The sequence below is a fragment of the Acomys minous genome (assembly GCF_964271855.1).
Source record: "Acomys minous genome assembly, chromosome: 17".
NCBI lineage: Eukaryota > Metazoa > Chordata > Mammalia > Rodentia > Muridae > Acomys > Acomys minous.
In genome coordinates, this window is record NC_140500.1 from 51237879 (window position 1) to 51249459 (window position 11581).

An 11581-nucleotide genomic window follows, 5' to 3' on the forward strand; every position below is an offset into this window, starting at 1 on the left:
TATAGGCATCGTAGCTGGGTAGGAGAGTTGGTGCTTCACTCCTTTGGATGATTGCTCAGTGCCTTCTGGCACCATGAAAGCCAGTCCTCAGGGAGGAGGCATTCAGGTCAGTTCCAGCCCAGGCGCCTCTGAGCCTTGCATCTGAAGTGCATGGTGTCTTCACCAATAGGGGATCACCTTCCACTTCTATGGGGCAACCATGAGCACTAGCAATAGTTTGTAATGCTCTGGGAGTCTCTCTGACAACCCTTACCAATAATTCAAAAGAATGTAAACTATGTATGTATGTTTATACATAACCTTTTCTGTGATCCAGTGGTTATTTAGGTAGATAGCTAATAATATGATTCTTTATGCCCTTTTCAGGCATCCTTATTATTTTACCCTCTTCCTTCCTTCTTCTGTGTTTATCTCCCTTTCCTCCGCTGCCCAATTAGATCTCCCCATTTTTCTCATTTCCCTGATCATTTGTACCCTACTATTCCCTTTTCTATTGCTCCCCTATCCCTCTGACCCTGGCAATGCCCCCCCTTTTTTTTTTCTAGTTTCCTGGTTTCTGCTGTTAGTTACTACAGATTATGTACTCACACCTGAAATCTAGGAAGCCAGGAGCCTCTGATGAGAGAGAGCACGTGGTGTTTGTCTTTCTGGATCTGGGTCACTTCATTAAGCAAGATATTTTCTAGTCCCTTCCATTTGCCTGCCAAGTTTATGATTTCATTTTTTCTTTACAGCTGAATAGTATTCCCTGGTAGATGTGCACCACATTTTCATTATACGTTTGTTGGTTAAGGACATCTAAATAGTGTCCGTCTCCTAGCTACCGTGATTAGAACAGCAATGAACATGGATGAGCAAGTAACCATGGAGTGGGCTGTTGAGTCCTTTAGGCATATGCCAGGGCGTGGTATAACTAGGTCATACTGTAGATTTATATTTAGGGTTTTGTTTTTGTTTGTTTTTTAGAATTCTCTGCACTGATTTCCATAGTGGCTGTACCAGTTTGCAATCCCAACAACAGTGAACAAGGCAGGGGGGGCGGGGGGATGTCTCTGTGACACCTCTAACAAGCAGCCTAAGTGTCAGTATCTCACACCTGGCCCTAGGCCTTTTATTTAGCAACCTAGAGCTTCGAGGTTGAACATAACTCCTTATGTAGGGTGGCTCTAACTAAACCTTTGTACGTGAATATATACGTGAAACCTATAAAGTATAAGATTTCCATATGGCTTTTCAAATATCCTTAGAGTTGGCGATATCTCCGCCCCCTCCCTCCAGCCACTCCTCTGCTCTACACTCCCATCCCTCTTCCCAAATAAGCCTCTTCCTCCTCCTCATTCCACCTGGCCACGTCAATCACCTGTGTCCCACTATCCCAGCTCCCTTGAGGTCTTTCTGCTGCCTCCCCACTAACTGTCCCTTTCTTGTTTCCTTGACTTTACAAGTCCTTGAAATTAAACACAATGATTCAATGCTAAAGGTCTACATATGAATGCGAATATCTGCCATTTGTCTTAGAGGTCTGTTTTATTTAACTCAATACAATGTTGTCTACCTTCATCCATGATGAAATTTCATATTTATAAAATGCCATTGTAGCACCTTCTCATTATCTATTCATCAGCTGATGGGCATCTGGGTGGTTTCTAGCCTTAGCTATTGTGACTAAAGCAGCTTTGAACATGGATGGTCATGCGTCTTTATGGGACGAGGTCCTTTGGGTATCTGCCCAGGAGAGATAGAGAATTGTGTCAAATGGTAGATCTACTTCCAGTCTCCTGAGGGACCACCACACTAATTTCCACCAGTTGGTAACTTCGCCAATTTGCACTTGTACCAATAGTTGCATGAGTTGCTATTGCTCTCCATAACCACCTATCTTCTTCAGTACTTATTGTTGTCTTTTGAAATTTTATTTATTTTTAATTTATTCACTTTACATCCCAACTGTAGTAGCCCCCTCCCTACCTCCTACCTCTCCTACTCTCCCTCCCTTCCCTCATCCCAGTCCTCAGAAAGGGGGTACCCTCCTCACTTACCATCAGACCCCAGCCTATCAAGTCTCATCTGGACTGCCTGCATCCTCTTCCTCTCTGGTCTGGTAAGGCTGCCCCGCCAGGGGGAAGTGATCAATGAGTGGGCAACAGAGTCCATGTCAGAGGCGGCCCCCACTCCTCATGTTATGGCACCCACAAGAAGACTGTGCTGCCTATTGACTGCATCTGAGCAGGGGGCCTATGTCCTCTCCATGCATGGTCCTTGGCTGGTGCATCAGTCTGCAGGTCCCCCTGGGCCCAGATTTGTTGTCTCTGTTGTTCTCCTTGTGGCGCTCCTGTCCCTTTCTATGCCCAACTCTTCCCTAAGTCACTCTGCACTCTGCCTAAAGTTTTGCTGTGAGTCTCAGCATCTGCTTCGATCTCCTGCTGGGTGGAATATTTCAGAGGACATCTATGGTAGGCTCCCTTCGTGTTCCCTGTTCTCAAGCACTTTGGGTGTCTACTCTATTTGCCCTTCTGAATAAGAATTAAGCATCTTCCCTAAGGCCCTCCTTGTTACTTAATTTCTTTAGGTCTGTGGATTGTAGTACGGTTATCCTGTATTATATGGCTAATGATTGGCTTATAACTGAGTGTATACCATGCATGTCTTTCTGGGTCTGGGTTACCTCACTCAGGATGATCTTTTCTAGTTCTATCTGTTTACCTGCAAATTTCATGACTTCCTTGTTTTCAATAGCTGAGTAGTATTCCATTGTGTAAATGTACCACAATTTCTTTATCTGCTCTTCAGTTAAGGGATATCTAGGTTGTTTCCAGATTCTGGCTATTACAAATAAAACTGCTATAAACATAGTTGAGCAAATGTCCTTGTTGTGTTGTGGAGCATCTTTTGGGTATTTGCCCAGGAGTGGTATAGCTGTGTCTTGAGGTAGAGCTGTTCCCAGTTTTCTGAGAAAGTGCCAAATTGATTTCCAAAGTGGTTGTACAAGTTGGCACTCCCACCAGCAATGGAGGAGGGTTCCCCTTCTCCTCATCTTCACCAGCATTTGCTGTCACTTCAGTTTTTTATCTTAGCCATTATGATGGGTGGAAGATGGAACCTCAGAGTTGTTTTGATTTACATTTCCCTGATGGCTAAGGACATTGAGGGTTTCTCAGCTATTCAATATTCTTCTGTTTAAAAGTCCGTGTAGCTCTGCACCCCATTTTTAAACTGGATTATTTGCTTTAGTGGTGTTTAATTTCTTGAGCTCTTTATATATTTTGGATATTAGCTTTCTATCAGATGTAGGGGTGGTGAAGATCTTTTCCCAGTCTGCGGGCTGTTGTTTTGTTCTGTTGACAGTGTCCCTTGCCTTACAGAAACTTTTCAGTTTCATGAGGTTCCATTTATTGATTGTTGATCTTAGTGCCTAGGCTGTTGGTGTTCTGTTCAGGAAATTGTTTCCTGTGCCAATGTGTTCCAGGCTCTTCCCTATGTTTTCTTCTAACAAATTTAGTGTGTCTTGTTTAATGTTGAGGTCTTTAATCCACTTGTACTGTGTTGTGGCTAAACAGTGCTAATAGATTAAATAGTATTTATTTTATGAAATTGGGTGCATCTGTGTTTGGTGCATATGTTTAGAATTCTAACATTCTATTGATGGATTTCTTTCCCTTTAGTGGCTATTAAGTGGCCCTCTTTACCTCTTCTGATTAGTTTTGATTTGAAGTCTGTTTTGTCTGATACTGAAGTAGCCATGCCTGTTTGTTTCTTACTTCCATTTGCCTGGAACATCTTTTTCTATCCCTTTACCCCCAAGTGGTATCACTCTTTGATGGTAAGATGTATTTCTTAGAAACTTCAAAAAGATGGGTCTTGCTATCTAAGCCTTTATAAATGACTCAACATTTCCCTCTAACAGCTTCAAATTCCCTTTCTGTTGTCTGTGTATTTCTAATGTTTTAGGTACAGTACGTCATGGAGAGTTTCTTTTCTGGTCCTGTCTGTTTGGAGCTCTGTGTGCTTTTGTGCTTGAAGGGCATCTTTTTTTCTCTAAGTTTAGGAAATGCTCTTCTACGATTTTATTGGAAATACTTGCTTATGCCTTTGCTCTGGCTTCCTTCTCACAAGATCTGAAGATTGCATCTTTTAATGATGTTTCATATGTTGTGATCTATAATGGTGCTGGGGGAGGGGGAAATACCATGGTGGGCCCATGCCAAGGTGTACCCCCTGAGGGATTATGCCAGTCGATAGCTCTGGTATAAAAGAGATTTATTGGGGTGGGGGAGTTGGGGAGTGTGAGCCTAGAGAAGGGGTAGAGACAGTGAACGAGCCATGAGGGGGGCAGAGAGAGACAGAGAGAGAGAAAGGGGGTGCTAGGACACACAGAGGGAAATGGTAAGAATGGGAACAAACACACAGAAAGAGAGAAAGGGGGAGGGAGAAAGAGAGAAAGAAGGTTGGGGGGGGAGGGTCCGTTAATGGGCTGCATACACCACCTGTTGCACCTGGTGATGGCAGCAGGTAATGATGTAACATGTTGCTAGGTCCCTGAAGGTGGCCAGCAGAGTCAATCGCCTGCATACTAACACCAGGTTTATTGTTCAACATGATCTTTACGGACTGCTCCAGTTCTGGCGTCGTGTTTTCCATCTCCAAGTCTCTGTTTTCTCTTCCATTAGCAAGGTTTTCCACTGAGGTTTTAACTTGGCTTGTTGGTTGTTTTGTTTTGTTTTGTTTTTCATTTCCAGTATCACATCAGTCTGGATTTTCTTCAGCAATCCTGTCTATTTCCACGGCTTGGGTCAACTTCCTCATCTCAGTCATGTTCTCCTGGAGTGTAGTTATCTCTTCTTTGCATTGTTTGAATGCACTTTTGAGTTATTTGCTAGCTCCTCAAAGTCATTTTCATTAGGTGTGATTAAAGGGTTAGTGATGCATTTTTTTAAAAAGACATTTCTGTTTCTTCTTCGGGATTTAACATAGAGTTAATTTGTTGGTTGGTTGAGCTTTTCTTTCTTTGCATTTTTTTGTTTTTAAGATTGTAGTTCCTTTCTGTGCCCCCAGTGGCAGTGTTTTCAGTGTTCAGTGGAAGACAAGTCCCAATAGGGTTGTGGTGTCCTTTCTCTCTGTGGTACTTAGGGCTAGAGGCTCCATCTTCAGTGTTCTCTGAGCATCAGGTAATGTACTGTGTCAGCTAGGGCCTCCTACCTGGCTCTACAGATTTCCCTTTGACTTGTGACGCTCTCCACAAGCCTAAGGTCTTCCCTGGTGTCAGATCTGATCCCCCTTCCTGCTTTCTCAGTGCCTCCCCTCGCCACATTCTACAACTTGTTTGGAAGCCACTGCAAAACGTAGCACTCCCCACCTACCATAGGCTTTACCTGGATTCAGTATTGCTCCGCCTCCTGGGTCCTTAGCTCCACTATACTGGGGCTGCTGGGAGCTATGAAACTCCCACCTGGTTTTTTTGAGACAACAATCTCTTACCGGCCTGGAACTGAGCAGATAGGCTGGCTAGCAAGTGTCTCCACCAAGGACCTGTCTCCACAGCACTGTGCCCACAGGCACACGCCACCAACCCCCAGGTTCTGAGGTTCAGATTCAGGTTGTCATATTTGTGCAGAAAGCACTTTACTGACTGAGGTATTGCTCCAGCTGCAAAGGTACCTTCTTTGCACACTTTTACAACCGTAAAAGAACCTGCTACCATGCTGTTTATGGAAACAACTCAACTGTCACCAACAGATGGTAGAGGAAGGCCTATTCAATTGACTTTTGTGTCAGGTCCAGGCCCTGGCAATGTTGAGCTGTTATTTGCTTTCATGTCTTCTGCCCAGAATAATAACAATCCTCGAAGACCCTAAGCCCAACAACCAGGCTTCTTCTTCCTTGGGACATGTCTTTCAAAACTTAAAATACATCTGAAACATGGTCCTAGTCTCTCTCATAAAAAAGTTTATTTCTGGTTTGGGTTCCTTGGGGTTTTAGTTCTTTCCTGTTTTGCCAATTATAAATTTACCCCTCAAATCTGAAAGCCATCCTTGCTGTGACCCTGGGCACATAGTTTATCTCCTCGGTTGGGTGATCCAGCTAGCTTTACATCATTCATCATAAAGACAATTCATGAGAACAAAAAGTACCTGTCATTCAAAATGCAAGTAAGAGAGCTAGCCCCATTACAATGTAAATGAAAGAAAATGTAACCCAAATAGAAATGTACATCTTTATATGTAATTTATATAGGTTGACTTGCTTGGGCTTAGTATCAAATGCCCTTCACACTGTTGGCATGGTATCAATATGCTTGAGGAAGGGGCTCATGTATAAGAAATCTAATTAGTAATTAATTCACATTTTCATTTACTAAATGTATAAGTCAAAGGACCAAATTCTTCCTTAAGCCTCTGAGTTCAGCTTGCAAATCTTGTTATTTTACTGATTGATCAGCTTAGTTGTTAGAAATTACCTTAAAAGGAATTCAATGAGAAAGAAGGAAAGGGATGGAGGGGTGGGGAAGTGGAGAGGATCTAGGGGGAGGGGTGGGGAAGTGGAGAGGATCTGGGGGAGGGGGTGGGGAAGTGGAGAGGATCTGGGGGAGGGGGTGGGGAAGTGGAGAGGATCTGGGGGGAGGGGTGGGGAAGTGGAGAGGATCTGGGGGAGGGGGTGGGGAAGTGGAGAGGATCTGGGGGGAGGGGTGGGGAAGTGGAGAGGATCTGGGGGGAGGGGTGGGGAAGTGGAGAGGATCTGGGGGGAGGGGGTGGGGAAGTGGAGAGGATCTGGGGGGAGGGGTGGGGAAGTGGAGAGGATCTGGGGGGAGGGGTGGGGAAGTGGAGAGGATCTGGGGGAGGGGGTGGGGAAGTGGAGAGGATCTGGGGGGAGGGGTGGGGAAGTGGAGAGGATCTGGGGGAGGGGGTGGGGAAGTAGAGAGGATCTGGGGGAGGGGGTGGGGAAGTAGAGAGGATCTGGGGGGAGGGGTGGGGAAGTGGAGAGGATCTGGGGGGAGGGGTGGGGAAGTGGAGAGGATCTGGGGGGAGGGGTGGGGAAGTGGAGAGGATCTGGGGGAGGGGGTGGGGAAGTGGAGAGGATCTGGGGGAGGGGGTGGGGAAGTGGAGAGGATCTGGGGGAGGGGTGGGGAAGTGGAGAGGATCTGGGGGGAGGGGTGGGGAAGTGGAGAGGATCTGGGGGAGGGGGTGGGGAAGTGGAGAGGATCTGGGGGGAGGGGTGGGGAAGTGGAGAGGATCTGGGGGGAGGGGTGGGGAAGTAGAGAGGATCTAGGGGGAGGGGTGGGGAAGTGGAGAGGATCTGGGGGAGGGGTGGGGAAGTGGAGAGGATCTGGGGGGAGGGGGTGGGGAAGTGGAGAGGATCTAGGGGGAGGGGGTGGGGAAGTGGAGAGGATCTGGGGGGAGGGGGTGGGGAAGTGGAGAGGATCTAGGGGGAGGGGTGGGGAAGTGGAGAGGATCTGGGGGGAGGGGTGGGGAAGTGGAGAGGATCTGGGGGGAGGGGGTGAGGAAGTGGAGAGGATCTGGGGGGAGGGGTGGGGAAGTGGAGAGGATCTGGGGGGAGGGGTGGGGAAGTGGAGAGGATCTGGGGGGAGGGGTGGGGAAGTGGAGAGGATCTGGGGGGAGGGGTGGGGAAGTGGAGAGGATCTGGGGGGAGGGGTGAGGAAGTGGAGAGGATCTGGGGGGAGGGGGTGGGGAAGTGGAGAGGATCTGGGGGGAGGGGGTGGGGAAGTGGAGAGGATCTGGGGGGAGGGGGTGGGGAAGTGGAGAGGATCTGGGGGGAGGGGTGGGGAAGTGGAAAGGATCTGGGGGGAGGGGTGGGGAAGTGGAGAGGATCTGGGGGGAGGGGTGAGGAAGTGGAGAGGATCTGGGGGGAGGGGGTGGGGAAGTGGAGAGGATCTGGGGGGAGGGGTGGGGAAGTGGAAAGGATCTGGGGGGAGGGGTGGGGAAGTGGAGAGGATCTGGGGGGAGGGGTGAGGAAGTGGAGAGGATCTGGGGGGAGGGGGTGGGGAAGTGGAGAGGATCTGGGGGGAGGGGTGGGGAAGTGGAAAGGATCTGGGGGGAGGGGAGAGAAGGAAAACTGTGACCAGAATACATTGCATGAAGAACAACTCATTAAAAATTTTGGAAGAGATTTATCTCATTCATAATTTAGGTCAATATATTTAATACAGTATTTATATGTTCTGTAGGTTTTATTTCTTCCTAGTCTTTTAGTAATGTGACACGGCAAGTTACCTTTCTGAAAACTTAAGTGATTCTTTTAAATATAAGATGTAACTAATTAATTAGTTCTTTTAAACATTCCAAAATGGGGGTTTAACTTAACTTAATGAGGGATTTTGTTTGGTTTTGTGGCTGTTTCTTTTGAAACAGAGTCTTGTTATGTAATCCTGGTTCCTCTTGACTTTGCAGTGGTCCTCCTGCCTCTGCTCCCTGGGTTTATAAGTATGTACCACCACATCCATCCACTTAGTATGAATTTTATGTTAAATCAAAGCCGAAATCAAGTACTCCATGTTATAGTTTAAGTAAGCTGTCGCTGAGTTTCAATGGTTTCAATCATGGTATTTGTGTCAAGTATCAAATATCATAATGCTTTTTAATACAGGGGTCTTAATATGGTGGTTCTTATCCCTTTAAGCAATTTTATAGCTTAAATTTATTTCTGCATGAATGAAAATGATACTTTTTTTCAGCAGCATTTCAGTAGCTTCTGTAGACCTAGAGATGCCTCCCCAGCATCAGATATGGAGTTCCGGGCTACAAGTCTTCTGCTTACGTCTATGGGGGAAACTATTAGATGACCTCACACAAAGGTGACAGAAGCCTTTCTGATGTCTTTCCTATTGCTACTTCAAATCCAGTGGCTCATAACACAGCTTCATTATCTTGGCGTTCTGGGTGTCAAAGATCCCCTTGTCTTTTCCAGTCTCTAGCAGCCTTTTGCTTAAGTCTCTCTCTTCATCTTTGAAACCAGAAGTGCCACACCTTCAAATCTGTCTTCTCTCTCACGACTTCTGATGTTGATCTACGTTTATCCTTCCTATGTGGACTTCTGTGATCACACTGATTCTACCAGGTGAGCCAGGAAAATCTCTCCATCTCAAGATCCTTCATTTAGTCATGTCTTCAAGTCCCCTTTTGCAGTGGAGGACAACACAAAACCTTCAAAGACTGGCACAAGTATCTGTGTGTGACACAAGTGAACATACGTACATACATACATACATATATATGTGTGTGTGTGTATGTGTGTATATACATATATGTATATATGTGTGTGTGTATATATATATGTGTGTGTGTGTGTGTGTGTGTGTGTGTGTATGATGTAAGAGTGTCTTACAACAAATGGATTGAACTAGAAATGATCATAATGAGTGAGTTAACCCAGAAGTAGAAAGAGTCAAATGGTATATATTCACTTATATCTGGATACTAGCCCAAGGGGTATGTCCCATGGATGTCTTCACTTATCAAGAAAATGGGACAGAGGGGAGGACATTCTATTGGGACTCTAGGTGAGAAAAGCATGGGAGAATGGGGAAATAGAAGGACCCAAAAGGCCCTAGAAACCTACAAGCAGAACATTATGATGGGCAGATCTGGGCCCAGGGGTCCTGTCAAGGACACCAGCCAAGGACAATACATGCAGTAAACTTCAAACCCCTACCCAGATCTACCCAATGGACAGGACATTCTTCACAGTTGAGTGGAGAGTGGGGTCTGACTTTCACATGAACTCTGGTGCCCCATATTTGACCACATCCCCTGGATGGGGAAGCCTGGTGGCACTCAGAGGAAGGAAAGCAGGCTACTAAGAAGAGACTTGATACCCTATGAGCATATACGGGGGGGGGGGGGGGGGGGAGGTCGCCCTCAGTCACAGTCATAGGGGAGGGGAGTAAGGGGAAAATGGGAGGGAGGGAGGAATGGGAGGATATAAGGGATGGGATAACAACTGAGATGTAATATGAATAAATTAATAAAATATATTTTTTTTAAAAAAAGAGTGTCTTACAAGCCATGGTTCAGCTAGTCCAACAGTGGCTGTCTACCAATGGAAAGTGCAAGACTCCAGTCCTTGTTCAGTTCACAAACCTGGATATCTCAGCTGGTCTTCAGTATAAATAAGAATCTCAAAAAAGTAGCTTCCAATACCAGTGAAGTAAGAAAGAGGGTAAGCAGGCAACAAGCACGCTCTTCCTTCTTCCACGTTCTTTATATAGGCTGCCGCCAGACAGAGTGGCCCAGATTTAAGATGGATCTTCTTACCTCAGAAGATCTGGATTTAGAGTGGGTCTTCCCACTTATATATAAGTATCTTCCTGCCTAGGTACTGAGACTTTGTTTGTTTCATTATAACATTTTTCTTTTTTAATATAATTGTTATTGAGTCTTTAAGAATTTTATACATATATACAATGTATTTTCAGTATATTGACCACCCCAACTCTTTTATTTAACACCTCCTGCATCCACCCACTTCCTCCCCCCAACTTCGTTTTGTTTTTTGTTTTATGTTTTGTTTTGTTTGAACCATTGAAGCCAACTTGTTCTATTATGGGGTTTTCCATTAGAATAAAGCCAATCTACCATGAACCATACATTATAGAGAACTGACTTACCCTCACCCAAAAGCCATCAATGTCAATGGATTCTAAGCTAGTGTGTTGGGGGATCATGAGTCCCTACATCTCCACGTTGGACTGTTAACTGCCTTAATGTTATGCAGGTCTTGTGCAGGCAACCATAGCTGGTATGAGCTCATCAGTGCAGCTGTTCTGTCATGTTCAGAAGACACTATTTCACTCCAATGTGTCCCAAGTTGTGACTCATTTTTTCTGCCCTTTTTTTTTTCATGATGTATTGAGCCATTGGAGCAGGGGATATGATGAAGCTTCTCTGTGAAACTTGATAGCCTGTGACCATATGGTGGGGGAGGAGGTCCCCTTCTGTCACAGACCTAGGGAGGGAAATAGAGTGAAAGAGGGAGGGAGGGAGGAATGGGAGGAGATAAGCAAGGGGATAATAATTGCTGTGTAATCTGAATAAATTTTAAAAAAATAAAATAAAAAGGAAATATATATAATGTGTGTGAAGAATAATATTACATTTGAATTCTATACCACTGTGTCTAGAATTAAACTTATTTTGCATCTATATACAAAAAAAAAGAAGCTTCCTGATGAGGAATGAAGTGTAAATTAGTCTATGGGTATAAGCATTTGCATTTTAAGGTTAGTTTGATGCCTGGGGCTGTAAGGTCCCCAGCAATAAATCTGAAGAAGCCAATATGAAGGGAAAAACCCCATAAATCATGCATTTCCTCCTATGTATCAGGCCTTAAAACTAATCTGTAGTGGTTGGCTACTCCAGTAACATCCATGCAACTCTTGCACCCACAGGAATATCTCACAAGGCTGATTGTTATTGTAGCTCAAAAATGGTTACAACTGGATAAGACAGCTGAGGACTTTTCTCCCTCAGAGGCCTGCATAGCACCTTCTAGTACTGTGAAATCTATCCAGCTAGGAACCCAGGCAAGAAAATAGGAATAATAGGGAGGAGAGGGATGGAAGGTTAGGGCA